We start from the raw sequence: 26,266 nt of genomic DNA, 5'->3' as shown, positions 1-26,266 counted from the left end.
TATGCCCAGTATGTGAAACAGCTGAGGAAAGCCTAGGCCACTTTCTATTTGTCTGTAAAGCCTATTCTTCACCTAGGAGGGTATGGCTTACACCTGTATGTAAAAACCTCGGGACACGAGATAGCGTTGTGGCACTGAGAATTTTGTGCACATCAACCCAGGAGTCGATAGTTATTGGGGTAGCCAAATACTTGGGGTGGGCCTGGGCAATTAGGCGGCGATTTTTGGGGGGGCCCAGTTAATCAGGTTTTTAATTGTCTTATAAAATCTAAATCTAAATTGTTATATATGTACATTTTTTTATATAGGTATTGTATGAGCTTGCACAAAATGTTTACATGAATTTGTATTTGTAAATGATATGTTTTATTCTGTCATGTTCAATTTTATGCTGTGCTTTTATGAGAAATTCTCGAATAAAGCTTGTACAACCTTAACCAACCTTAATAACTTTACCTCTTCCTGCTCTGGGGCTGCGCTCTGGACATCGCGCACCCCTTGCCGCCACTTCATCCCCTTGGCTCCCGCTGCCAGAGCGCCCCACGCTGATCGTTCTCCCCCCTCTGACGGGCAGGTCACTGGGGCGGGGACGGGCGTGGCCACCATCTTGGGCTGCTCTGTGGTTGGTGGGGCAGCTCCTCTGTCCCTCCCCCCCTGGCAACTTCTTCCGGACTGGTTGAGTCCCGCCCCAGCTTTCACTGACGATCAGATCTCCCGAGGCTTCGCCGGGAGCAACAACGCTACCTGGTGTGGCGCAACTTTGTGTTTTAAATAAGAAAGACTTTTTTAATAACTTTACCTCTTCCTGCTCTGGGGCTGCGCTCTGGACATCGCGCACCCCTTGCCGCCACTTCATCCCCTTGGCTCCCGCTGCCAGAGCGCCCCACGCTGATCGTTCTCCCCCCTCTAACGGGCAGGTCACTGGGGCGGGGACGGGCGTGGCCACCATCTTGGGCTGCTCTGTGGTTGGTGGGGCAGCTCCTCTGTCCCTCCCCCCCTGGCAATTTCTTCCGGACTGGTTGAGTCCCGCCCCAGCTTTCACTGATGATCAGATCTCCCGAGGCTTCGCCGGGAGCAACAACGCTACCTGGTGTGGCGCAACTTTGTGTTTTAAATAGGAAAGACTTTTTTAATAACTTTACCTCTTCCTGCTCTGGGGCTGCGCTCTGGACATCGCGCACCCCTTGCCGCCACTTCATCCCCTTGGCTCCCGCTGCCAGAGCGCCCCACGCTGATCGTTCTCCCCCCTCTGAAGGGCAGGTCACTGGGGCGGGGACGGGCGTGGCCACCATCTCGGGCTGCTCTGTGGTTGGTGGGGCAGCTCCTCTGTCCCTCCCCCCCTGGCAATTTCTTCCGGACTGGTTGAGTCCCGCCCCAGCTTTTACTGACGATCAGATCTCCCGAGGCTTCGCCGGGAGCAACAACGCTACCTGGTGTGGCGCAACTTTGTGTTTTAAATAGGAAAGACTTTTTTAATAACTTTACCTCTTCCTGCTCTGGGGCTGCGCTCTGGACATCGCGCACCCCTTGCCGCCACTTCATCCCCTCGGCTCCCGGTGCCAGAGCGCCCCACGCTGATCGTTCTCCCCCCTCTGACGGGCAGGTCACTGGGGCGGGGACGGGCGTGGCCACCATCTTGGGCTGCTCTGTGGTTGGTGGGGCAGATCCTCTGTCCCTCCCCCCCTGGCAATTTCTTCCGGACTGGTTGAGTCCCGCCCCAGCTTTCACTGACGATCAGATCTCCCGAGGCTTCGCCGGGAGCAACAACGCTACCTGGTGTGGCGCAACTTTGTGTTTTAAATAGGAAATACTTTTTTAATAACTTTACCTCTTCCTGCTCTGGGGCTGCGCTCTGGACATCGCGCACCCCTTGCCGCCACTTCATCCCCTTGGCTCCCGCTGCCAGAGCGCCCCACGCTGATCGCTCTCCCCCCTCTGACGGGCAGGTCACTGGGGCGGGGACGGGCGTGGCCACCATCTTGGGCTGCTCTGTGGTTGGTGGGGCAGCTCCTCTGTCCCTCCACCCCCTGCCACGCCCCTACTACTTCCGGCGGCCTACATTATGGCTCTCCTATCCTGGCCGCGCAGCGGACGAGCGCAGCGGGTGCGACGAAGGCGTGCCTAAGTTAAGCCCGTCTGCGCCCGTCCGCGACGGGCCGGGACCAGGGGCCACAGCCCCTGCCTCTTTACTCGCATACTCCTCTGCGCAACTTCTCTCCTGCTCTGCTGATGTGCCCCTTCTCCTTTCCCTCACGCAGCATCTCACTTCCCTAGGTATCTATGCCCCCCATCCTGCCCGTGCCACTTTCCCGCGGGCCATTCCTCCTTGCCTTCCCAGGATCCTATGCTTTCTACCACCACACCTTCTCCTTCTCACATTGCCTCTGCCTGCCTCCTTAACACTCGCTCCGCAGGCAAGCATCAACTGCAATTATTTAACCTTCTTACCTCCGATTCCCCTGACATTCTGTTTTTAACAGAAACTTGGTTCTCGGAGGCTTCACTCCCCGATATCCTGGCCATCCTCCCCGATTCCTACTACGCCCTCCGGGCTGATCGCCCTGACGTCAGGATCGGAGGGGGTGTAGCCATGATTGCTCGGGCCAGTCTCCAATTCCAGCTTCTCCCTCAATCTTCCATAGCTGGAGTGGACTTTTTGGTTGCCCGTTCCACTAACCTTCCTGCCCCTCTGAGAGTTGTCCTTGTGTACCACCCCCCTGAGCATTCCTTTGTTTGTGGCCTCCCTGCAGGAACTCCTTGCTACTCTAGTAGTTAACAACTCCTCGGTTCTCCTGCTGGGAGACTTCAATTACTGGCCTGGTGATCCCAAGGAGGACCTGGCGTCCAAGGACTTCACGGCCACCCTCTCCTGTCTCATGTTTCTGCCCCCACCCATAATCTTGGTCATACATTGGACCAAGTCTGGTCATCTCAGGACATTGTCTCTCCCCCTAGCATCCTTCCTTGCACCTGGTCTGACCACTCTCTTATTTCCTTCACTATTAACCTCGGTTCCCTTCACAAATCCTCTCGCCCCAAGAACATCTTTGCACGCAGCTGGAACCGCGTGGACCTCAATTCCCTTTCCCTCTCCCTGGCATCCTCCCCTCCTGACCTCAACGGCCTTCCTCTCGATCTTCAGGCCGTTGCAGTCAGCAATTGGTTATCTTCTGGTTGTGATCTAGTTGCCCCTCTTAAAATAGTCAAGTCTATTCGCCCACACGAGGCCCATAGATGGTTCAACTCTGAGCTCAAGGTCCTTAAACTGGAACTCAGACGCTCTGAGCGTCTTTGGCGCCACAGTTATTGCCCCGATCTCAAGATTAAATATAAACGTCTCCTTAATGATTATAAGAAAGCTATCCTTGTGTCTAAGACCAAGTATTTCTCTGAGCAGGTAGCATTATCCGCTAATAAATCTAAAGAGATCTTTTCCTTGGTCACTAATTTGGCCACCTCTGATCGTGTCTGCCCCAAGCGTATCCCTTCCCAGGCCCTCTGTTCTTCTTTAAATGACTTCTTTATCGAGAAGATCGCTAAAATTAAATCCAACATTCCTACCACTCCCTTCCCTCCCCCTCATCCTGCCCTCCCTGTGTCTAATTTTGCCTTTGATTCTTTCCCACCTATTTCCTTGGATTCCTTTCTAGCCTTACTTACCAAAATCAAGTCTGGCTCCCCAGCCGATTGTGCCCCTGCCCGCGTGCTGAGAACTCTCTTTACCTCTTGTCCTACTACTCCCCTTTCCTTTCTTAAGGCTTCCCTCTCAACTGGCTTGGTCCCCTCTTCATTTAAATCTGCGATTGTTTTTCCTATCCTCAAAAAACCTGGTCTTGATTCTTCCCTCCTTTCTAATTTCAGACCTATTTCTCTTCTTCCCTATCTTGCCAAAATCCTCGAAAGTTATGCCACCTCCTGTCTTTCCTCTTATATTGAGCAGAACCATCTCCTCGCTTCCCACCAAGCAGGCTTCCGCTCGGGCCACTCGACCGAGTCAGTGGTGCTTGCGGTTCTCGATGAGTTGAAAGCCAAGGCCGACACCAACTCCCCCCAAGCTCTGGTTCTCCTGGATTTATCCGCTGCGTTTGACACGGTCGATCATACCATCCTTCTTGACCGTGTCAGCGCAGCGGGCATTCGGGGCTCCGCTCTCTCCTGGATCACGTCCTTTCTTACAGGACGCTCACAAGCTGTTCACCTCTCCGGTTTCTCTGCCTCCCCCCTCCCGGTGTCCTGTGGGGTTCCCCAAGGGTCCTCTCTCTCCCCTCTTCTTTTCAATCTTTATATCCGCCCTCTTATTGTTTCTCTTCTCGATCTGGGGGTCTCTGTGTACAATTACGCAGATGACCTCCAGCTCGTCTTTGATCTTTCTTCCTCTTCTCACTCCTTATCTTTTTTCCGCTCCACTCTGGTTTTCATTTCCGGGTGGATGAGCGCCAATCACCTCAAGCTCAACCCAGATAAGACTGAGCTTGTCTTGACTGGTGGCTCATCCAGCCCCTGGTCCTCTGCTTTCTGGCCCCCTATTTTTGGTCCCCCTCCTACCCCTGTTCCTTCCGTCAAAACGCTGGGCATTAAGGTCAGCCATGACCTGTCAATGCACGGCCAGGTCAGTTCTGTAGTGTCTTCTTGCTTTCTTTCCCACCGTCTGATTCGTAAAATCTCCCGTTTCTTTTCCCTTGATTCCCTCAAAATTATTATTTCGGCCCTCATCACTTCCCGCCTTGATTATGGAAACAGCTTGTTCGTGGGTATCCCTGCCTACGAAACCCGTCGTCTCCAAGCAATCCAAAATCAGGCTGCCCGACTTATTTTTTTTTTTCCCAAAACTCACCATATCACTCCTGTCCTCAAATCTCTCCATTGGCTCCCCGTTCTACAGAGATCCCTGTTTAAACTAGGGTGCCTAGTCTTCCGGGCTGTTGATCGCTCTGCTCCGGCGTTCATCAATTCTTTGATTTCCACTCACACTCCTGCCCGTACCCTCCGCTCATCCACTTCTGCCCTCCTCACTGTTCCCCGCTTTCGTAAATCCCGCACTGGTGGAACCAGATTCTCTGTCCTTGCCCCCCGGTTCTGGAACTCCCTCCCTCTCTCCATGCGTTCTATTCCCATCTTTTCACACTTACGCAAAGCGCTCAAAACATTCTTGTTTGCTCAGGCCTACCCCTGCTAACTTCCTTGGCCCTGTCTGTTCTGTTCAGTAGAGCTCTCAGCGCCAGGAAGCCGTTTGGCCACCGTGCGCTCTATAAATACCTTATTTCATTTCATTTCATTATGGATAAGTGTAGGATGTTTGGACCATGTCCAACGGACAGTCTGTGACAGGTATCTGGTGGAGGTAATCTTCTTCTGAGCTTATGAGAGGACAAAAAAAAGATGTATATGTAAAGATAGGAAAGAGCAGGCAGTGTTCAAGCACAAAGTCTCCCTCTAGTTTCCACTTCCAAAGGAATTGGAAGACATATTTCACCAAGCAACACTGGAAGACCAGTTCTCTGGGGCCTTTGGAAATCATGGCCAAGTAAGCAATCCTACTGGCAAGTATGGCAGCTGCACCTGAAACTAAAAACCACAGAAGCAGGATTGTACTGAGAGTTCACTGGTTTCCAAGTATCTCCTACCTGGGCCTTTCACATCCAGGGGCTGGTGAGGTCAAAGAGTCAAGGTTTACACTAAAAAGTTTCTTCTGGGGTAGAGCGTTAATTCAAATAGTAAAATAACCCCTGTAATAATCTATGTCCATGCACTTATATTTTTAAGTAAAAGAAGACTTTCTTTCTAATATGTTAACACTTTTTAGGAATAAAGTTAAATAACCTACATGCTATGTCCTTTGACAAAGGAACTACGCACACCCTAAACTGGTCTCATTCATCATTACAGAAAGAAAAAAAAAGCAAAGTACAAAGTATAATAAAATAAATACAAAAGTGTCAGTGGCTTTCAAGTATTTCTCAGCTCATCTGGCATCTGCTCAAAGAAGCTGGGTTCTTGCAGGGGAAAAGTACGAGTCTGGACACAAAGTTTCAGCTTCTCAGCTTGGGAGGGCATTCACACATCATTGCCACTGAGAGGCAACCAGCAGTGGAATGTAAGGCTCACAGGGCTAAGAAATGTGCTAAAAGCCACCTATTTGTTTTATTTATTTGAAAAGTTTTATATAGCGCTGGCTAGATCCGGAGGTATCAAAGCGCTTAACATGAGGACAAGCATGTTTACAAGCATAGTTACAGATTACATAGTTACACAGTTTCAGAGCATAATTACAAGTTGCTGGAGCGTAGTTACATGTGTTAAAAAACATATACGTAAGGTAAAAAGCAGGTAAGGGGAGAGATTCAGGGGAGAGGGGATAGGAGTAGGGGAGGTAAACAAAGAATGAAAGCGGGAAAGAGGTGAGGGAGGGTGAAAGAAACAACCGGGAGATGATGAAAAACAGTGTCCAACGACCGGTGTGCTGTGATCCCAGTGGAAATGATGTCATTCCCACATCTCCGCTGTGTGTAGCTCCCTTTACACTGTGGACTGTCCCAGAGGGGTCTCGGAGACTCCATGGTATACATACTGGATCCCTCCCCAACAAGGATAGAGGGAGTGCTTTGGCAAGGGGCGCCATTCCCACACATTCACTGTGTGTGGCTCCCTTGATGCTGTGGACTCTCACAGAGGGGGCTCTGAGACTCCAGGGTATAAATGTTGGATCCCCCCCAACAAGGAGAGAAGGAGTGCTTTGGTTAAGGGAACATGGTTACAATAGTTAGACTTGCAAAAGTCCAAGACAGAAGAAACAAGTCCCCAGGATAGGAAAGAGGGAAGGGGGGCAGGGGTGCAGGGGACTGGAAAGCGGGTCAGATCAGCAGTGGGAGTTAAAAAACCTCTTGGGGGCCTAAGAAGGTAGAGTAAATTGCCCCCACGGTCAGATGGGGTCTCAGTCATAAATTGAAGTCTGGGCACCATTTTAGAGCACGGCAAGTCTCAGGTAGCTGGGCACAATGATCCCTAGGCACAATGGCTGCTATCTTAGGGTCAGGCAGCTGGGATCTGGTCAGCCCGTGCATCAATCCCCCAGAGTCAGGGTATCTCAGAGCAGGTCTGATACAGGACAGTGCGATCACTTCTCAGCAGGACAGGACTGTGATACAGGACAGGTCAAGCACTCCTCAGCAGGACAGTGATATAGGACAGTGCATGCACTTCCCCGCAGAACTGTTATATTAGATAGTGCGATTACTTCTCAGCAGGGCTGTGATGTAAAACAGTACTAACGCTTCTCAGATGGGCTTATGTGCAGTTAATGGGACAGTGCAAGCACTTCTAACCAGGGATTTGCTATAGAACAGTAAAGATGTTTTCAGCAGGGCTGATGTGCATTTAATTGGGCAGTACAAGCAATCACTCCTCACGAGTGATTAGATGTCGATCAGTCCAATGGCTTCTAAGCAGAGTTTGATATAGGAGAGTACAAGCACTCACTCCTCACGAGTGATTAGATGTAAATCAGTACAATGGCTTCTAAGCAGAGATTAATATAGGATAGTACAAGCACTCACACCTCACGAGTGATTAGATGTAGATCAGTCCAATGGCTTCTAAGCAGAGTTTGATATAGGAGAGTACAAGCACTCACTCCTCACGAGTGATTAGATGTAGATCAGTACAATGGCTTCTAAGCAGAGTTTGATATAGGAGAGTGCAATCACTCACTCCTCTAGAGTGATTAGATGTAAATCAGTACAGTGGCTTCTAAGCAGAGTTTGATATAGGAGAGTACAAGCACTCACTCCTCTAGAGTGATTAGATGTATATCAGTCCAATGGCTTCTAAGCAGAGTTTGATATAGGAGAGTACACGCACTCACTCCTCACAAGTGATTAGATGTAGATCAGTACAATGGCTTCTAAGCAGAGTTTGATATAGGAGAGTACACGCACTCACTCCTCACAAGTGATTAGATGTAGATCAGTACAATGGCTTCTAAGCAGAGTTTGATATAGGAGAGTACAAGCACTCACACCTCACGAGTGATTAGATGTAAATCCGTACAGTGGCTTCTAAGCAGAGTTTGATATAGGAGAGTACAAGCACTCACTCCTCTAGAGTGATTACACGCACTCACTCCTCACGAGTGATTAGATGTGGATCAGTACAATGGCTTCTAAGCAGAGTTTGATGTAGGAGAGAACAAGCACTCACTCCTCTAGAGTGATTAGATTTAGATCAGTCCAATGGCTTCTAAGCAGAGTTTGATATAGGAGAGAACAAGCACTCACTCCTCTAGAGTGATTACACGCACTCACTCCTCACGAGTGATTAGATGTAGATCAGTACAATGGCTTCTAAGCAGAGTTTGATATAGGAGAGTACAAGCACTCACTCCTCTAGCGTGATTAGATGTAAATCAGTACAATGGCTTCTAAGCAGAGTTTAATATAGGAGAGTACAAGCACTCACACCTCACGAGTGATTAGATGTAAATCAGTACAATGGCTTCTAAGCAGAGTTTGATATAGGAGAGTACAAGCACTCACACCTCACGAGTGATTAGATGTAAATCAGTCCAATGGCTTCTAAGCAGAGTTTGATATAGGAGAGTACAAGCACTCACACCTCACGAGTGATTAGATGTAAATCAGTCCAATGGCTTCTAAGCAGAGTTTGATACAGGAGAGTACACGCACTCACTCCTCACAAGTGATTAGATGTAGATCAGTACAATGGATTCTAAGCAGAGTTTGATATAGGAGAGTACAAGCACTCACTCCTCACGAGTGATTAGATGTAGATCAGTACAATGGCTTCTAAGCAGAGTTTGATATAGGAGAGTACAAGCACTCACTCCTCTAGAGTGATTAGATGTAGATCAGTACAATGGCTTCTAAGCAGAGTTTGATATAGGAGAGTACACGCACTCACTCCTCACGAGTGATTAGATGTAGATCAGTCCAATGGCTTCTAAGCAGAGTTTGATATAGGAGAGTACAAGCACTCACTCCTCACGAGTGATTAGATGTAAATCAGTCCAATGGCTTCTAAGCAGATTAAGCCATTAATGCCAGAATAACGCAACATCGTTCTCGGATAAAGAAAAAAGTGATGACTGCACCAATGGTGGAACACTTTGTAAATAATCACCACACTGAAAATGATTTTAAATGGACACCACTTGTGTGGCTGGATTCCAAACGCTACCCAGACGTTGAAACTATGTTACTTCGCAAGGAGGCATATCTTATACTCCGATTCGATAGTGTGAATAAGGGTCTTAACACTCTCAGCGAGATTAATCGGGCTTGAAGCCCGTAGTGGACTACAATTCCCATAATGCATTAGCATCTGTCACAAACCTGATTGGTTGACAGTGGATCACATGTTTTTATTGTTGTCAGCACGGGCAGTGCCTTGGACAACTAAACTCTGTGTGTGCCGGTTGAAAGTAGTATGCATTAGCGGAGCCCTCCGCGGCGATTTATGGTAAGAACTCGACCCCCTTTCACAGTTCACGGAGCCATAGCCATTAACTTTTAATGAAAGCGCCACGAAGTACACTTTGGTTTAGCCTCCTTTCTCCCTTGTTTCACAGAACGGACAGCGTTCCTTCCCAACACCGGTGAGGACTTCCCGCCCGTGTTGAATCATCCAAAAGTAAGTGTTCCCAGTGAGGTGTGCCCGCCTCCGTGCATGTCCTTTCTATTTTTGGATTTATTCCAAACGCCTCCTTTTTCTGATTTTGTCCCCCCAGCGTAAAATTCATGCCAACATCGAAAATTAATTCCGATCACCGGCACTTCTGCCCCCAGGTTTTGAAGACTAAAGGTAAATTTTAAATCTTACCGCTTCGCTACCTGTTAGCATTTATCTCGGCACTACGAATTGGTGACACCAGTCTCGCTTTGTTGCAGCCCAGACCCGCCTGCTATAGACGATATTGCCAAACAGAAGCCACTTGGGGCTAATATTGACAAGGTATGCCGCATTTTCATGCGGGTTTAGCTCTAATAAATAGAAATGGCGAGAGTATGAAGTTTGTTAATCAAACTTTTTTCATTCATTTTTTTGTAAACAGTTCCCATGGACTAGAATCACCGCCCTGATGAGAATCCTGCAAATAACGCAACAGGATTTGAAACGCGTCAGCATTTGACTTGACATTAATGGCTTGTGTCAGTCATGTATAAAATGGGCTTTTTTGATCATTAGATAAAAACGAATTTAGTTCATGAGCAGGGAGTTGATCCTTTGAAAAAATATTCACTCCCGCTCTCTCACTTTGTTGCATTTATGATCTTTAACTGTGAATTGTTTACCTGTTTTTTTCATTTCACTTCTGATTTATTGTGTCCATGCACGTATGATTAAATGCAATGTTCTTGATTTAAACCTTTTCACTGTAAATATGCACATACGTTTTTTTGAAATACGTATGGCTAGAAATGAAGTTGATGGTAATTCTTTGTCTGTTTTTGTATAATGAAAATTGTTCAACTAAAGTATTGATTCAGTGACAAAAAGTTTTGTCGGGATAAACTAATAAATTTATTGTTTATCCTCAATCATTCAGTGTTCAAATTTATAAAATTGGAGGCATAGGCAATCCTTTTGATTCGCGTTAGTGTGGCCCAGCCTACCCTCTCTCCCATTGGGCCCAGCCACCATTGTGGGTTTAATTACCTCAGAGCTCAGCACTCATATTTTTATTTGTTAGTTGTGTTTTTGAGACATTTTGAACTTTGAACAATGGCATCTTCTGCAGTACGAGACAAGCGAGTTCTTGGCGCAGTGCTATTTGTTCTGACAATTGTTGTAATAGCTGTGATAGCTTGGGTAGTAGAACTTGTGGTGCCGGTACGAGAACATTTGTTGCCAACTACCCCGATTCCACCTGAACATTTCCATTTTACTCTGCCCTATCATGAAGAACGGCACCGACAGACTTATTTGAACAATAGTTTTATTCAGATTCTGCATCACACCCATAATATGACTAACACTTCGAACTGCTGGGTATGTGGGTTGTTGCCAGGGCATCAAAAGAAAGGAGGCACACCGCTTATCCCACTCCCGTTTTCCCATAATGGTTCCTGTAATGCCTGGTATACACTCCTATTCACTTTGCGATGGCCAACGAAAGGGGGGCTGCTCTTTCGACTCAACAAGATATGCTACCATGATCGAGATGGTTATCCGCAAGCTGAAAGAACTAAGTTTGAATGGGAGGAGTACCGCCTCGACAACGTGTCAGCACCACGAGTTTATAATAATCAACGGAGTGTTAATATGTCCAGTTCACATGTAATTACTGTTATTGATACTAAAGCTGATCTCTGTGTTCGTAATAAAGATACAATCCCAGTTGGCAGAAGTGAATGTAACACCACTCTTACCTTCGATACTCCAAATGGCATTTCATTTGTGGCCTCCCGAAATACGTATTTTATATGTAGAAATAAAGGCTATCATAGTCTCCCTATGGGATGGTTAGGAACATGTTATATATCTTTTGTATTACCCCCTGTGTTTATTGCCCCACCTATGTATCATAACAATTACATCCTTTATCACGACTTCATATTGAATAGGGCAAAGAGAGCATTAGTCCTTGAAGACATTGACCAAACGGACACTGCGTTGCAACAATATGTCGATTTTAATTTGGGCCTGTTTTCTTTTGTTGGGGCTGCTCTAAATAGTCGAAAAATAAGACGGTTAACTCGTGTTGTAGAAGCTGTTGCTAATGATACTGCTTTTGCTCTAGGAAACTTAACTGAAGAACTTCAAATTACTAGAATTGTAACGCTCCAAAACCGGATGGTATTAGATGTAGTATTAGCTGATCGTGGAGGAGCATGCCGCATTATCGGAAGTAGCTGTTGTGTATATGTGCCAGATAATTCACCTTCTGTGTACGATGCAATATCCAAATTACATAAAATTGCTGCTGAGATACATCCTGATAATGGTACATGGACATTTTCGGGGTGGTTTTGGTCAATACTTAGTACCTGGGGTTGGAAGTTACTGACGATTGTATGTGTAATAATTGGGATATTATTCTTTTTATGCCTCTGTATCCAGTGTGGCCCTGTATTATGCTCTATGTGCCTTTCTGCTTGTATTCCATCCAAACGAGCTTTTGCTAAACATGAACAAATGATTCATAAAGAAGTAGCACAAATCATGTCTATTGATATTGAAGATGAGTACCCCGATTGCGTCCACTATCAGGTAGCTTCAGCTAAACGCTAAAAGGGTCGTCTGTCGTAATTTGACGGTGATCGAGTTAGCGTTAAGCTTTGCTACACGTACCTTTCCCTTATCTGGACTATAGTTGTCAGACGCCATTTTGTATGTATCGGCGGCCATTTTAGAGAATTTGTTGCCTCATGGTCAGCATGCCCTTTTGTCCTTCCTCTGTACCACTGACCACTCGAGTTTGCCCAGCAACAGGCTATTTTTAGTAATGGTCAAGCTCACACATGCGCAGTTTAGATTGAGCAGTCATCACTTAGGAATGTTCCGCCAAACTGACCAGCGGTGTTGTAGCTCCTCCCACGAGTTGGCTGTGTTCCAAAAATGACCATATATGTACCTAAAACTCTGTAACTGTGTCCCGCCTATGTTTTATTGCTGTAAAACTGTATAAAAGAAGGACTTGCACCGATGTTCGGTGTGATACTTCTTGCATTACCGAAGGGTGCTGTAGGAATGTACCACCACCCCATGGGGTCTTAATAAACTTGTCTTTTGCATTTTCTAGTTTCCGTGCCAACAGTTCTTATGGTGTAGAGGGTATTCTGCGGAGTATGTAGGCCTGGAGAACCCGATACCACAGTGGGAGCGCACGAGACGACGTCGCCGTGAGCATGCACGCAAGCTGAGGGTCGCCGGAGAAGACACGGAGCCAGATGCCGAGACTGATCCACTGCAGAGGGAGAAGGACACGTGGAAAGAGCCCGGTGAGTAGGGGGGGGGGGGAATGTGTGTGTGCGCATGTCTGTGTGTGCGGAGTGGTGCTTAGTTGTAGGGGGGAGGGAGGGTGTGTGTCTCTGTGCGCTTGTGTGTGTGTGTGTGTGCGCGGCGCGGGGGTGTCTCTATGTGTGCGTGCATGTGCGCTCGTGTGTGTGTGCGCTCGTGTGTGTCTGCTTACAAGGAGCTAAAAGGGAGACAGGAGATGGTGAACGCGCGCGTGACCTGATCTGATCCGATTCCGCTAGGCTGCGCATGCCCATCTCTTGTCTCCCTCTTAGCTTAGAAAGGAAATTCACATGGTACGCTCCTGTCAGATGTCTGCGTTCCTCCTCAGCTAATCTGATTTGTGCTCCCTGTGTGACTAGGGTCCGTATGGGTGGTAGATACTTCTCATTCACAGCATCCACACTTTGGAATGCCCTTCCTTTGGAGCTGAGACTAATAAATAACCTGTCAAGTTTCAGAAAAGCACTGAAAATGAGGCTGTTTCCTAGAGATTCGCTCCCTACTGTTGTGGGTAGTATTCGCAATAGCTGATTGGTAACTCTAAGCGCCAGGATACCCTTTGGGTGATAGTGCGCTATATAAATGTACCTACATTATATTAAGCCCATAGGTTACATTCACAGCCAGATGGGTTCGGAGAACTTTATCTGCGCTTTACCTGCACCGAGCAGATAGACGTAGCTCATCATAGGCTGTGTTGTGTGCTGGGTGATGCCTGGCATCTTATTATCGTTGGCGGGAAGATGAAGCTCTGATAGGAGCTACTACAAGAAGAGCAGAGAAACAGGACCACAGATCGCCACAGAGCGACAACTGCCCAGATGCGGAAGAAAGAACTCTGGAACGGTAAACCTCCTACACCCTGGAGATTTTCCTGGATAAGCAAATGATGGTAATGAAATAGAAACTGCAGCATTAATGTCACACACTACAACATATTTCCCTTTAAACCAAAGGTAACAGCCTACAATAAAAAACTAACCAAAAAGCAACAAAACTAGAAAATGCATTTCCAAATGATGCAAAAGAGAAACAGTTAATACGATTGAAAAATATTAAACTTTGTTGGTACCTTAGTAATGTGCTTACATCTAGGCTTCACTCCATCTGCAGCAATAACGCTCTGAAAGGAGAAATTACTGCAGTGAGTCTCAGAGTCTTCAGTGTTACTGGTCTCAGTCACGAAGACTGTGGTGTCATAAGATAACTTTCTCTTATTTGGCTTTATAGTTCCACCAGGCACGCCATCGCTTTTAGCAGACATGCTACTGTCAGGAACATCATAACTTCAGGCAGACCAACAATGTGGATCTCACCACTCACATTGGGTGAATATTCAACAAGCACGGTCTCGGCTTGCCAAGCAGAACAAAAGAATCGGGTCTCATAACCATACCCAGAGCCACAGTTAGCTCTGCCGCGACTTGAGAACACCCAAACACCTCAGCACTTAAGCACCAGTCCCAGGGGAGACCATCTGTGAAGTCCTTGTTAACTGGCACCACTCCTGGGTCAGCACAAGCAGCATCCTGGACAGCGTCTAACACCGCTACCACAAACATTCATGAACATCCAAATTCTCATCACCCAAACTACCCAAAAATGGCTTTCTAGATAAGCAGCCAACCCTGTAGTGTCTGTCTCTGTGCACTAATTTGATGTCAAAGTTGTAATTTTAAAAACAGCCATAGCAGCCTTACAGGGGCCTTACTGACACCATTAAGGATGGATTCAAACCAAAGGGCTGTGGTCTGTGAACTTCAAAAGATGCATGCCCCCAGATCTCTTCTGGACAATAAGAAATGGTGAAATCATTCAGAGGAATTGGTGACATCATAAATCATGTAAAAGGGCAGTAAGCTCACTCCGTACCCTCAGAAAAACAGAGCGCACTCTATGAATGAGAGGTACTGCCCGAGTTTTAAGTTTGATACAATGCTCAACCCATTCATGGCTCCCACTCGGTAAACATCAGGCGAATGTAGTAAAGTATTCTTAATGTCATTGGCATCAAAATCTACATTAGATACCAGCATGTCACTCAACACCACTGCATTATCAGGACCCGGCCTCATAGCGAAATCAACTTAGTCTGATTCTGCCATCCCATCCCTTACCTTCCATTGATAGTTACATACATTTTTGAAGTAATCTTTTAACCCAATCATTCCAGCGGACTAACAAAGTAATTCAGTATAAATCGATATCCTGCTCACCTAAGGCTTTGGGATTTATATTGGAGCTGGTCAGCTGTTTCTCTCATCTCTAGTTTTATCAAAGGCTACATCACACAAAATCTTGATGAGTAGTCCTGAATCCGCCATTCCATTTAACAGCATTGTACCAGCATGAACCATACACAAGGACACATTACCTGTCGCATGAAGGTGGAACGAACTATGGAATCAATTTCTAAAACTAAGTTATTCCCTCTGGAGATATTCTTCCTCATGAACATCAATTGTGCCGACTTTTACAGTAGTGCATACACTCATACTGCTTGAAAATGCCCCAACACTGCACCACTGTCCTTGATCCGGGCATTTCCCATTACTTCCCACGTGTGCCTTAAACCCACACCTGTAACAACTGCCATAATGAGCTTTCTCAGCCCAATTCCCATTTGTTCTGTCTCTGGAGTTCACAGAACAACCCAGAGCAGAATGCGACTCACTGGTGATGCGCCCTCCTCAGAGGTTAGTGTCTTAGATGAAAGCGGGGAGCGCTCTGTGCTTTTAGGAATATTCACCTCTCAGGGAGAGTTGGGTTCCTGCATCTCAGTAATCTCTCCTATAACTTCTTAGAGAAACAGTTAAACACAGACTCGTCTCTGCTAGATACATCCACTCTGTTCTCAAATTTGCTTGGGGCTGTCAAAATGCAAAGAGCTGCAATATATTCATCACACTTCCCTGACTACCGTGTTTTAAAAAGTTGTGACGTTCAAGCGTGATGCTTGGTTCATCTCTAAACTGAATTTTTTAGAGGTTCTGTTCCGGAACTATACTCGTCCCATAGTCCAAGTGCTTCAACCCTGGTAGGTTATCAACTGCCTATTTGCAGATAATTTCTAAAAACTCTCTGCTAGTTTCTGCAAGAAATTGAATTATTATTAGTGGTGAAAGAGGAAAAATCACAACCCCTGTCAGAGTGAATTCTCAACGCCATTAAAAGTAACCTGGAGTCAACGCTCTGGTACCTAAGGCACGGAACAGGCAGGCTTAACTTAGGGCAGTATGTAAAATATTTATGCAGAAACCAAAACAGTAAAAGTCAAAATGCAAAACAATAAAAATAAAACAAGCATTTGCAATGCAATAGGTCTCGCATTAGGAAAGTTTGAGCTATTGGTCTTGTAAATGACCATTTTTTTTATTTATGTGTTGGTTTTGAAAATAGCTAAATTAATAGCTTTGTCATTTACAATGCCAATAGTTATAACTTTTGCAAATGTGACACCTATAACCTGGGGTTGCGCTGTGGTGGTGCTGTAGTGGTGCTGAGTGGTGCTGTGGTGGTGCTGTGGTACTGAGTGGTGCTGTGGTGGTGCTGAGTGGTGCTGTGGTGGTGCTGTGGTGGTGCTGAGTGATAATGTGGTGGTGCTGAGTGGTGCTGTTGTGGTGCTAAGTGATATAGTGGTGGTGCTGAGTGATAATGTGGTGGTGCTGAGTGATGCTGGGGTAGCGCTGAGTGGTGCTGTGGTGGTGCTGAGTGATAATATGGTGGTGCTGAGTGATAATATGGTGGTGCTGAGTGATAATGTGGTGGTGCTGAGTGATGCTGGGGTGGCGCTGGGTGGTGCTGTGGTGGCGCTGAGTGAAGCTGTGGTGGTGCTGAGTGGTGCTGTGGTGCTGCTGAGTGGTGCTGTGGTGGTGCTGTGGTGGTGCTGAGTGCTGCTGTGGTGGTGCTGAGTGATAATGTGGTGGTGCTGAGTGATAATGTGGTGGTGCTGAGTGATAATGTGGTGGCGCTGAGTGATGCTGGGGTGGCGCTGAGTGATGCTGGGGTGGTGCTGAGTGATAATGTGGTGGTGCTGAGTAGTGCTATGGTGGCGCTGAGTGATGCTATGGTGGCGCTGAGTGGTGCTGTGGTGGTGCAGATTGGTGCTGTGGTGGTGCTGAGTGGTGCTGTGGTGGTGCTGAGTGGTGATGTAGTGGTGCTGAGTGATAATGTGGTGGTGCTGAGTGATGCTGTGGTTGCGCTGAGTGGTGCTGCGGTGATGCTGAGTCATAATGTGGTGGTGCTGAGTGATGCTGAGTGATGCTGGGGTGGTGCTGAGTGATGCTGGGGTGACGCTGGGTGGTGCTGTGGTGGCGCTATGGTGGTGCTGAGTGGTGCTGTGGTGGTGCTGAGTGATAATGTGGTGGTGCTGAGTGATAATGTGGTGGTGCTGAGTGATAATGTGGTGGTGCTGAGTGATAATGTGGTGGTGCTGAGTGATGCTGGGGTGGCGCTGAGTGATGCTGTGGTGGTGCTGAGTGTTGCTGTGGTGGTGCTGAGTGATAATGTGGTGGTGCCGAGTAGTGCTGTGGTGGTGCTGAGTGATGCTGTGGTGACGCTGAGTGGTGCTGTGGTGGTGCTGAGTGATAATGTGGTGGTGCTGAGTGATAATGTGGTGGTGCTGATTGGTGCTGTGGTGGTGCTGAGTGGTGCTGTGGTGGTGCTGAGTGGTGCTGTGGTGGTGCTGAGTGATAATGTGGTGGTGCTGAGTGATAATGTGGTGGCGCTGATTGATGCTGGGGTGGCGCTGAGTGGTGCTGTGGTGATGCTGAGTGGTGCTGTGGTGATGCTGAGTGGTGCTGTGGTGGCGCTGAGTGGTGCTGTGGTGGTGCTGAGAGGTGCTGTGGTAGTGCTGAGTGATGATGTGGTGGCGCTGAGTGATAATGTGGTGGTGCTGAGTGATAATGTGGTGGTGCTGAGTGATGCTGGGGTGGCGCTGAGTGGTGCTGTGGTGGTGCCGAGTGATAATGTGGTGGTGCTGAGTGATAATGTGGTGGTGCTGATTGGTGCTGTGGTGGTGCTGAGTGGTGCTGTGGTGGTGCTGAGTGGTGCTGTGGTGGTGCTGAGTGGTGCTGTGGTGGTGCTGAGTGATAATGTGGTGGTGCTGAGTAGTGCTGTGGTGGTGCTGAGTAGTGCTGTGGTGGTGCTGAGTGATGCTTTGGTGGCGCTGAGTGGTGCTGTGGTGGTGCTGAGTGATAATGTGGTGGTGCTGAGTGATAATGTGGTGGTGCTGAGTGATGCTGTAGTTTCGCTGAGTGGTGCTGTGGTGATGCTGAGTGGTGCTGTGGTGGCGCTGAGTGGTGCTGTGGTAGTGCTGAGTGATGCTGTGGTAGCGCTGAGTGAATGTGGTGGTGCTGAGTGATAATGTGGTGGCGCTGAGTGATGCTGGGGCGGCGCTGAGTGATGCTGGGGTGGCGCTGAGTGATGCTGGGGTGGTGCTGAGTGATGCTGGGGTGGTGCTGAGTGATGCTGGGGTGGCGCTGAGTGATGCTGGGGTGGCGCTGAGTGATGCTGGGGTGGTGCTGAGTGATGCTGGGGTGGCGCTGAGTGATGCTGGGGTGGCGCTGAGTGGTGCTGTGGTAGTGCTGAGTGATGCTGTTGTGGTGCTGAGTGAATGTGGTGGTGCTGAGTGATAATGTGGTGGCGCTGAGTGATGCTGGGGTGGCGCTGAGTGATGCTGGGGTGGCGCTGAGTGATGCTGGGGTGGCGCTGAGTGATGCTGGGGTGGCGCTGAGTGGTGCTGCGGTGATGCTGAGTCATAATGTGGTGGTGCTGAGTGATGCTGAGTGATGCTGGGGTGGTGCTGAGTGATGCTGGGGTGACGCTGGGTGGTGCTGTGGTGGCGCTGTGGTGGTGCTGAGTGGTGCTGAGTGATAATATGGTGATGCTGAGTGATAATGTGGTGGTGCTGAGTGATAATGTGGTGGTGCTGAGTGATAATGTGGTGGTGCTGAGTGATAATGTGGTGGTGCTGAGTGATGCTGGGGTGGCGCTGAGTGATGCTGTGGTGGTGCTGAGTGTTGCTGTGGTGGTGCTGAGTGATAATGTGGTGGTGCTGAGTAGTGCTGTGGTGGTGCTGAGTGATGCTGTGGTGACGCTGAGTGGTGCTGTGGTGGTGCTGAGTGATAATGTGGTGGTGCTGAGTGATAATGTGGTGGTGCTGATTGGTGCTGTGGTGGTGCTGAGTGGTGCTGTGGTGGTGCTGAGTGGTGCTGTGGTGGTGCTGAGTGATAATGTGGTGGTGCTGAGTGATAATGTGGTGGCGCTGATTGATGCTGGGGTGGCGCTGAGTGGTGCTGTGGTGATGCTGAGTGGTGCTGTGGTGGCGCTGAGTGGTGCTGTGGTGGTGCTGAGAGGTGCTGTGGTAGTGCTGAGTGATGATGTGGTGGCGCTGAGTGATAATGTGGTGGTGCTGAGTGATAATGTGGTGGTGCTGAGTGATGCTGGGGTGGCGCTGAGTGGTGCTGTGGTGGTGCCGAGTGATAATGTGGTGGTGCTGAGTGATAATGTGGTGGTGCTGATTGGTGCTGTGGTGGTGCTGAGTGGTGCTGTGGTGGTGCTGAGTGGTGCTGTGGTGGTGCTGAGTGGTGCTGTGGTGGTGCTGAGTGATAATGTGGTGGTGCTGAGTAGTGCTGTGGTGGTGCTGAGTGATGCTGTGGTGGCGCTGAGTGGTGCTGTGGTGGTGCTGAGTGATAATGTGGTGGTGCTGAGTGATAATGTGGTGGTGCTGAGTGATGCTGTAGTTTCGCTGAGTGGTGCTGTGGTGATGCTGAGTGGTGCTGTGGTGATGCTGAGTGGTGCTGTGGTGGCGCTGAGTGGTGCTGTGGTAGTGCTGAGTGATGCTGTGGTAGCGCTGAGTGAATGTGGTGGTGCTGAGTGATAATGTGGTGGCGCTGAGTGATGCTGGGGCGGCGCTGAGTGATGCTGGGGTGGCGCTGAGTGATGCTGGGGTGGCGCTGAGTGATGCTGGGGTGGCGCTGAGTGATGCTGGGGTGGCGTTGAGTGGTGCTGTGGTAGTGCTGAGTGATGCTGTGGTGGTGCTGAGTGAATGTGGTGGTGCTGAGTGATGCTGGGGTGGCGCTGAGTGATGCTGGGGTGGCGCTGAGTGATGCTGGGGTGGCGCTGAGTGATGCTGGGGTGGCGCTGAGTGATGCTGTGGTTGCGCTGAGTGGTGCTGCGGTGATGCTGAGTCATAATGTGGTGGTGCTGAGTGATGCTGAGTGATGCTGGGGTGGTGCTGAGTGATGCTGGGGTGACGCTGGGTGGTGCTGTGGTGGCGCTGTGGTGGTGCTGAGTGGTGCTGAGTGATAATATGGTGATGCTGAGTGATAATGTGGTGGTGCTGAGTGATAATGTGGTGGTGCTGAGTGATAATGTGGTGGTGCTGAGTGATAATGTGGTGGTGCTGAGTGATGCTGGGGTGGCGCTGAGTGATGCTGTGGTGGTGCTGAGTGATAATGTGGTGGTGCTGAGTAGTGCTGTGGTGGTGCTGTGGTGACGCTGAGTGGTGCTGTGGTGGTGCTGAGTGATAATGTGGTGGTGCTGAGTGATAATGTGGTGGTGCTGATTGGTGCTGTGGTGGTGCTGAGTGGTGCTGTGGTGGTGCTGAGTGATAATGTGGTGGTGCTGAGTGATAATGTGGTGGCGCTGAGTGATGCTGGGGTGGCGCTGAGTGGTGCTGTGGTGATGCTGAGTGGTGCTGTGGTGATGCTGAGTGGTGCTGTGGTGGCGCTGAGTGGTGCTGTGGTGGTGCTGAGAGGTGCTGTGGTAGTGCTGAGTGATGATGTGGTGGCGCTGAGTGATAATGTGGTGGTGCTGAGTGATAATGTGGTGGTGCTGAGTGATGCTGGGGTGGCGCTGAGTGGTGCTGTGGTGGTGCTGAGTGATAATGTGGTGGTGCTGAGTGATAATGTGGTGGTGCTGATTGGTTCTGTGGTAGTGCTGAGTGGTGTTGTGGTGGTGCTGAGTGGTGCTGTGGTGGTGCTGAGTGGTGCTGTGGTGGTGCTGAGTGATAATGTGGTGGTGCTGAGTGATGCTGTGGTGGCGCTGAGTGGTGCTGTGGTGGTGCTGAGTGATAATGTGGTGGTGCTGAGTGATAATGTGGTGGTGCTGAGTGATGCTGTGGTTGCGCTGAGTGGTGCTGTGGTGATGCTGAGTGGTGCGTGGTGCTGTGGTGGCGCTGAGTGGTGCTGTGGTAGTGCTGAGTGATGCTGTGGTGGCGCTCAGTGAATGTGGTGGTGCTGAGTGATAATGTGGTGGCGCTGAGTGATGCTGGGGTGGCGCTGAGTGATGCTGGAGTGGCGCTAAGTGATGCTGGGGTGATGCTGAGTGATGCTGGGGTGGTGCTGAGTGATGCTGGGGTGGCGCTGAGTGATGCTGGGGTGGCACTGAGTGATGCTGGGGTGGCACTGAGTGATGCTGGGGTGGCACTGAGTGATGCTGGGGTGGCACTGAGTGATAATGTGGTGGTGCTGAGTGATAATGTGGTGGTGCCGAGTGATGCTGGGGTAGCTCTGAGTGATGCTGGGGTAGCGCTGAGTGATGATGTGGTGATGCAGGGTGCATAAAGGCACAAAAAACGAGTCTAACAGAGGGCAGAAAAAAAGGGAAAAACGAGTCTAACAGAGGGCAGAAGGGCACAAAAAACGAGTCTAACAGGGGGCAGAAAGGCACAAAAAACGAGTCTAACAGAGGGCAGAAGGGCACAAAAAACGAGTTTAACAGGGGGCAGAAAGGCACAAAAAACGAGTCTAACAGGGGGCAGAAGGGCACAAAAAACGAGCCTAACAGGGGGCAGAAGGGCACAAAAAACGAGTGTAACAGAGGGCAGAAAGGCACAAAAACCGAGTCTAACAGAGGGCACAAAGGCACAACAAGTAGACTGAGGTGGCATTGATAAGTGTATTGTGAGTGTTGAGGTAGACATAGGTGAGTTAAAGCAGGGCTGGTTTTGTACGCGAGGTGCATAGAGATGTAGAAAGAGGGTAAACGGGAGGTAAAGAGGAGTGAGGTAGAAGAGATGAGATAAAATAAGGAGAGATGGGATAGAAAGGTATGTGAGTGAGACCGAGAGAGACAGGCAGAATGTAGTAGACAGGTGAGACAGAGATAGAGAGAAAGGGAAACGGAGAAGCGAGGTAAAGAGATGAGCATGAATGTTGTGATTGGTGAGGTAGAGAGAAAAGATAAATGAAGACCGATTGGGAGGTACGGGCGTGAATAAAGATTGTGGGAATGACTGCAGGGGGTGCACTAATGGGGCGTAAGCACTCACACATCCGCTCACCCACCAATGTAGCCATTCACACCTACACTTACTCTCCAGTACATCCGCTGGTTCCAACAGTAGTTGAGTGCAAGTTCGGTAAATCATGAGTGCCAGTCCAGCAGAGGCTCAAGGCGAGCCCCACAGATCATTAGTGCGTGTGCCCCAGATCAAGAGTGCCAGCACCACAGAAGATAAGTGATATCCCGCATGGGGGAAGCCAAGCCCTACAGGGGCCGAGTGCGAGCTCCACATACCCTTTTCTGCAAGGCGCACAAAGTGACTGTTGTATTTGGAATCAGAACTGCCAGTCACTGCCATCTTCGGACCTGCAACCCGCGCCTGCTTTTCAAGGGCACATTTAAAAACGCCAGCCCTTGGCAGCCTGAGCCGACAGGCCTTGCCTCAAAGGCCGTGTGAAGGGCTTCCTGCAGCAGGGTTGACATTGCATCGCACGCTGCGGATTACACACATGTAAGTTAAATAATCCGGCTGGTGATTCTATTTTTCCTCCGGAGAGGTTAGAGTTTTGTTGTCTAGTGGCAGTTATGACTGACCAGCATGGCTAGTAGCTCTGAGGGTTAATTATCCTGCTCCAAAGAATGCGTATCAGGCTTTTATCGCAACTATGACTGTATTTTAGGATTATAGCAATGAGTTACTGGTTTTGTCATATAGATCCGTTTGGTACTTGTGTAACGTCTGGTGCACTACAACACCTAGCACTGATCTGGGGGAGTGGAGGGCCAGGTGCTGTGTATTCAGAAATAACATGGGTTTAAAACCACCTGCTGCCAAATTCATTGTGTGTACAAGAGTTCTCAGGCAACAATAAAAATGTAAAGATGCCTCCTGTGAATAATATTTCTGCTGGAGCGAGATCAGCGTTTTGTCTAGTGGCAGTTTTCCCTCATCATGAAGTAGCAGAGAAGGGTAATGTGACTGCTATAAAGAAAATGTGCCATGCAGATCACTTAACTCAGTGTTATGTGGCCAGCTCAATGAGTTACTGCTTTCATTACAGAGGTCCTTTTGTTACTTGCAGTTCATGAGTTACAATCCTAATAGAGCACAGTTAGGTATGAACTCTCTTCAAGTACCTGCATTCAAACTGTGTGTTACAGGTTAGAACATTCTTTTCCGCCCCAGTCTTTTATTATCCTAATGTTGCTAAAAAGGGTTCGATGTGCATTCTTTTTTTAGTAAAGTCAATCACTGTAGTACGCTTTTTTTTAAGTCATGAGTTTGTGCTTCTCCAGACCAAACACTCTTAAAATATGCTGCCTACCAGTATGGATGACGTGATTTCTACAACTTGTAATCCTCACCGTCATATGTAACATTTCCTATAGTCTGATTTACACAGTTATGATTCAATGTCTCTGTATAATGTGTGTATGATGTATAGTGCTCTGACACCCTACACTGGTATGAGGGGCGCTATAAAACAAATGAAATGTATATGAGAGAGGTAAGTGCCTCTTCATAACTTGATTTTGATAGTGACAAAGTGTCACACATTTGGTTGTTGGAAGTCACATGATCCTAGATGCCCTAATATTGGCATGATCCTTCACCTACATTAGCCCCCTACACTACATAATTACAGGCTCTTAGGATTGAACCTTTGTCTAGTTTCAGTTCTGGTGCAGAAGGAGGGTTTCCTTAAACAAAGGCCTCCTATAACATCTCAGATGGGCTCATATATTATGTATGAACATTATCTATGTACAACGTTCATCCCTTACGTCTTCCTCAGTCCGACAATGGCCCATACAAACCACACAAGGAGAAAGAAGCCCCAGATACTTTGGGGTATAAATACACCACATCTTGCCATAGTAAGTTAGAGGAGACTGTGACTTCCCAGCTGACACACTGACCAGAGGCGCCGAGGTTCCTTCATGCAGACGCTCCAGCTAGCAGTGGTCTAACATCCCTCGCGGGGGTGTTAAACTCAAGACCAGAATGGGGTCCCACATTTTTTCATTACTAGGTAATGGTGTTGAGAGAGATCTGGGCCTAAATCCATCGTTTTTTTGCACTTCACACCACCCCAGTTCAGACATGGCCATATGCAAATCAGTCTGACCCTGTGCCTCATGGGTACAGTCCAGCCCGAACTGCCAAGCCATGTCTTTCCTGGACCGGATTCTGGCATTCACACCCACAGGCCCCACCCCCACAGGCCCGCCCCCGCCAGAGGAGGAACATTCACACCCACAGGCCCCGGCCCCAACCACAGGCCCGTCCCCAGCAGAGGAGGAGCATTCACACCCACAGGCCCCGCCCCACCCCCGGCAGAGAGGCGCATTCATGTGCACTCTGAAACTAATCACTCATTGCCCCCAGACTGGGCGGAGTTATTGTTTTGATCCGCCCTCCACATTCACAGGCCCCTCCTCACACCTACAGACCCCGCCTCTCCCATTCACAAGCCCCGCCCCAAACCACAGTGGCCTCCCCACACCTACAGACCCCGCCCCTCCCATTCACAAGCCCCGCCCCCACTACAGTTCTTATACTTTACTTAACGCTCTCCGACCGCTGCCTCGAGGCTATTTCGTACCTTCCGTGTGCGCTCGCGCTGTGAGAGGCGGAGCCACGGCCTGGCACTGAGGGGCCCCCGATGGCCCCGCGCGACTCCGGCTCAGAAACACAAACAACCAAGCAACGCGCGGGACAAGAGCCGCCGAGAGGATCCTGCAGCTGCGCATGCGCTCGAGACTCTGCCTCCAGCAGCAACTCCGCATGTGCGGAGGACAGACGCTGCCTTCCGCAGTAGAGCGAGTGTTAAAGAGGGGCTGGGATTAACCACTGCGCATGCGCTAAAGGGAAGCGTACCAATGCAGTTTAGAAACGGAGAGAACTGCAGCCAGGCTTAAATTAGTTACTCAAGCGCCGTGCAACTGCGCATGCGCTGAAAACAGACACTGTCTCTAGCATGCGCAAAGCGTACAGTAACTGGGATTAGAATGCCTCACCTCTCCTTGAACACCGCTCAGTGGAGGCTGCAGGGACTGGGGGAGAGGTGGTGCACGCTGGGGGCCCGGATGCCTGTGAAGAGTGTGTCCCGGTGTGTTATTGCCCCCGAAGCGACGCGCGCGCTCACGCCGCTGCACGAGCCGCCATCGCGCACGAAATAAAACATGGCGTCTCTCAGCTGCGCATGTGCGGAGCGAGCATACCACTTCCTATCGCTGAGTTAGGACCTTGCCAGTGTACTATCAATAGACCCACCCCATCTGTCTTTACACCCCCCGCGTTTCCACGCATGCGCATAGTTCTGCGCAGCCGCACTATGGTCCATGTCTTGGCTGCATGTATTTTTAAGCTCCCCGCTCTTCTGCCGGTTTAGTGCGCATGCTCGTGATTGCACTTTCAGTTTCAAGCTCCAGACACCGGAGTCACCCTTTCGCAGAAAAACTCAAACACACTGATATAACGCAATGTAGGCAGACACGGCCTACAAGAGCAGGAGAGAACTGGGAACACTGCTGCGCTTTAACAAGAGATTTAACAGCTAACTGTGATTTACGTATTATCCATATTAAATATATACAGCTGTCCTATATGACCAAGCATCTGCACAGATCTGGTTTGAGAGTTGGCCGCTGTAGGCGATGCTCACACACACCTGGCGTGCTATTGTGAAATAGTTTTGGGCACGATCCTGGAAGCGGTGGGTGGCACCTGCTATTGTGTCAGTTGGGACTTATTGGACACTTAAAACCACAGGACTGGCCGGTGCACTTTTGCTAGCAAAGAGGAAAGTGGTCTAAACTGCGAGGGCAGAGGTGTCCCCAAATTGCAGCACTCGTTAGTGGATATCACATGGTGTAGGGATCAGCTCCCAGGACCGTCCAGACCGAAGGACATTTGGGCCCCCTTTGGTGCATATTTGCTGACAAATCAATGTGAAAAGTCACCTGATGGCTTACCCAACGTTTGATCTTTCGGCCAGTTCCTGGCCCCCTCATGAATATTCTATGCTGTATAAGAAACAATATGTTGTGTAACCGCCCC

The 26,266-nt window shown here is 49.1% G+C and overlaps 1 long non-coding RNA gene across 1 annotated transcript in view; it reads right to left on the bottom strand.

Moving 5' to 3' along the window:
* The window catches only part of LOC147737927 (uncharacterized), a 53,987-nt gene extending 29,082 nt beyond the window's left edge, over positions 1 to 24,905 (bottom strand). Inside the window, exons 1-2 of the long non-coding RNA XR_015304741.1 lie at positions 24,810 to 24,905; positions 14,048 to 14,098 (exon numbers count right to left, since the gene is read on the bottom strand). This is a non-coding gene — a long non-coding RNA (uncharacterized LOC147737927). The remainder of the gene's footprint in view (positions 1 to 14,047; positions 14,099 to 24,809) is intronic.
* Positions 24,906 to 26,266: the final 1,361 nt, after the last annotated feature.

The sequence above is a fragment of the Lissotriton vulgaris genome, chromosome 1_1, assembly GCF_964263255.1.
Source record: "Lissotriton vulgaris chromosome 1_1, aLisVul1.2, whole genome shotgun sequence".
NCBI classification, from domain to species: domain Eukaryota; kingdom Metazoa; phylum Chordata; class Amphibia; order Caudata; family Salamandridae; genus Lissotriton; species Lissotriton vulgaris.
The sequence above is the reverse complement of the archived record's forward strand: the minus strand, read 5'-3'. Positions and strand labels throughout refer to the sequence as shown.